This window comes from Chiloscyllium plagiosum, unplaced genomic scaffold (genome assembly GCF_037043375.1).
Source record: "Chiloscyllium plagiosum isolate Xiang-an unplaced genomic scaffold, Cpla_swu_hap1 HiC_scaffold_41, whole genome shotgun sequence".
Taxonomy (NCBI): domain Eukaryota; kingdom Metazoa; phylum Chordata; class Chondrichthyes; order Orectolobiformes; family Hemiscylliidae; genus Chiloscyllium; species Chiloscyllium plagiosum.
In genome coordinates, this window is record NW_028270179.1 from 40317504 (window position 1) to 40320688 (window position 3185).

The 3185-nt window shown below is 53.8% G+C and overlaps 1 pseudogene; it reads right to left on the minus strand.

The window, feature by feature from the left end:
- Positions 1 to 578: 578 nt before the first annotated feature.
- LOC122545599 (perforin-1 pseudogene) lies at positions 579 to 2486 on the minus strand (annotated as a pseudogene).
- Positions 2487 to 3185: the final 699 nt, after the last annotated feature.

Genomic DNA, 3185 nt, shown 5'->3' on the forward strand with positions numbered 1-3185 from the left:
AGTTCCAATGCGCTCAAACCGCGTCCCTTTCACACCTTTCCTAACTAATCCCAACGGATTCAAAACCATTCCAGCTCACTCCCACTCCACTCAAGCCTCACGGTTTGAAACCGCTTCGCTTTCAAACCCAGTCCTCCAATTCCAAATGGACCCAACTCCCTTCACGTGCACCCCCATACTGCACAAACTCAAGGGAGCAAACCAGCCCCCAGCTCGCTCCTGCAATCTACTGGAACACCTCCCTTTCACTCCCACTCGATACAATCCCTGTAGGGGGGCACGCCCCTGCCCATTTCCGCCAAATGTATCTTTTTCGTGGATATTATTATGTCCCTGGAGAAGTTAAGCTAATCCTTGACCAACTGTTGCACCAATGTACCACAACTTTCTTTGTTCTGTGCTCAAACTTCCCTGTTATAACCAATGTCTTACAGTTGCCTGTACGTTTAAGTGTCATTGCACCAGGGGACTTTATACTCCTTTACCCACCATGCCCGTAATGTACAGCCCCACCGCACTCCACAGGTTCGCTGACCGAGCGTGCCCGTGCAGACAGATCACATGGAACAGGCTAAATGCACAGTTAGATTTATTAAGAAAGTGTAAGATTATAAAGATGCACTGAGCTGCTTGCACGGTCAGAAAAAGCCTTCAAAGCGTTTCGATGTAATGGCATAGACGGCGCTTACAATGCTGCAATGGGGATAGCGAGGATACAATCCGGGAAGGACACTGTCGGAGGTAAAGGTCAGGGGAAGTAGACCATGGATAATGGCACTTTGGAGCAGGTGTTGGGGGAGTGTGGGTTGAGAAGGAGGGTGCAGTTGGTTGCACCCAGGGCAGTGGTGAAGGGCACACTGCCAGGGCTGGGCATGTAATCATGGCAGGTGGCACCACCCAGGTGGGGGCCGCAGGTGAAGGTGTAGTTGTAGGTCACCTTGCCGTAGTTGAGGTAGCAGACCTTGCCATGGGTGCCGGAGATCAGTCTGACCTGGCACTTGCCCAGGAGGTCATCACTTTTGATGACGTCCTGGTCCCAGACCTCAAGGGTCAGCCTGTGCCCGCTCTCGGCCTTGACCTCGCCCAGGTCCAGCTTGGTGTCCCACGTGGGGTTGTTGTTGTTTGAGACGGTGAAGGTCCTGGCCTGCGTCTGGCCGTACCTGACGACCACGTAGCCGTCGGTGCCCGAGAAGATATCACCCCAGAGGTCCCGGCCCTCCTTGACGGTGACCACCAGGCGGCCGAGCCCCTTCTCCTTGGAGCAGCAGTTCCGGTCCACAAGGCTGTCCGCACGGCACAGGCAGGAGCAGCGTTGGCGCGGGTCGGGGTAGGACCCGTGAGGGCACCGATGGCCCGCCCCGCATTTCTGGCTGAGGGCGTTGCCCGTGATGTAGTCGCTGATGTAGCACTGCAGGGTCTTCTGTCTGGGGTCGCCAGAGGGCAGCAGGTGGTGGAGCGGCGCCAGGGCGTAGCGCACAAGGCCCGGGCGGGTGAGCAGGCTCACCGTCCAGCGGCCGAAGGCCGAACCGTCCCCGGAGAAGAAGAGGTCGACCTCCTGGTGAGCCCGGCCCCCCGTCACCCACGTCTCCCGGTCGCTGAAGGCCTGGTGGAAGCTATCGTGGTGCTTCATGGAGCGCGCCTTCTCCTGGCATCGCTTGTAGCCCACCGAGGATTTGGCAATCAGGCCCACTGTGACACCAGCCTCCACCGACAGGCAGTCCTTCACCTCCTCGGTGGTATAGCCCTCGGTCACCACCTCGCACGTCCGAATAGCTGTCACGTCCTTGTATCGCCCGCCCAGCTCCACCGCCGTGAGGTAGTGGGTACCGTAGGTGGCCACCAGCTTCTGGTAATGGTACTTGTCATTACCGATCGTGCTGGCTGGGAGCCTGGAGAGAGAGCGTTGGAAATCAGGAGCCAGCAGTGGCTGGTCCTTCACCCGATACTGGTAGTGGAGACATTGGAACTGGTGAATGGCGAAACTGTAGAGATCGCCCTTGGAGCGGGTGGTGCCAAACTCCACCATCTTGGAATGGGATCCAGCCAGCACCACATTGACACCGACTTTGGGCTTTTGCACAGAGAGGTCCGCATGCCAGTTGTTGGTGATGGAGGAGATGGCGGACTCTGCCAGCTTGGCCGCCGATTGGTAAAGCCAGCTGGAGAGCGAGCGCCGGCAGGAGCTCAGGGTGCGCCAGTCCACCAGCGAAATGGGCAGCCGTTGGCGCACGTCATTGAGCAGCTCATTATCACAAAGGATGCAGCTCCCGTTGGCCATGCGCCAGGTGTTCACGTCGATGACGAAGGCCCCCTTGGGCTGCACGGTCACCACGTCATAGCCCTGCCCTGCCAGCCGCGCCCCCGGCACAAAACCGGCATTGCGGCACTCCTCGGTGATGCTCATTGTGCAGGCACTCAGGGCACCCCGGAAGAGCAGGCAGAGAAAGAGAAGAGTGCCCAGTTGTGAATTCCATTCTGGCATTTTGCTCCGCTGGTGAGACCAATAGCGAATCTGCAAGAGTAACAGTGAACATCTTAATTTGACAGATTTATGAGCAGCATCATTCCTTCAGTGGTTGGTGAAGATCTGTTTCTTAACGTGACACATTTGTGAGGCAAAATTAAGTGTTGTCATATGCTGTAGTATGTACATTTTGAAAATCTGTTTTCTTTATTTGACATATTTAAGAGGCTATTGAGACAGGTGTGATATTTTGTATAGGTGTCGAAGTTCTGCTTGCTTAATTTGGCATATTTATGAGCTGTTAAGATATTTTTATTCTATTAAGTGTGCGATGAACTCCTGAATGATATATCTACCAGATTGATGACCTGTTAAGTGCATTATCCTGTCTTCAATGGAGTTTGAGCATAGATGCGCGCTAAACATGATGGACGTGTGAGCTGTGAGTAATTCTATGCTTCTTAAATGGAATTTGATGTTCATATTTACTTAATGTGACAGACGTATGAGCTGTCAAAAATATGGCATTTTAAGTGTGTCAGTCTTTTTTTTTGCTAAATCTGAAACGTGGGTAAATTGATACGACGGGAATGCCATCTTACAAGCGTATTGATAGACTGGCCACTTCATTTCACATATGCCAGAGCTGTTAAAAGGGAGGGGGTGGAGGGGGGGGGGGTGTTGGAATCATAAATGGCTGTTGAAATTCTGGTTGCTTAAT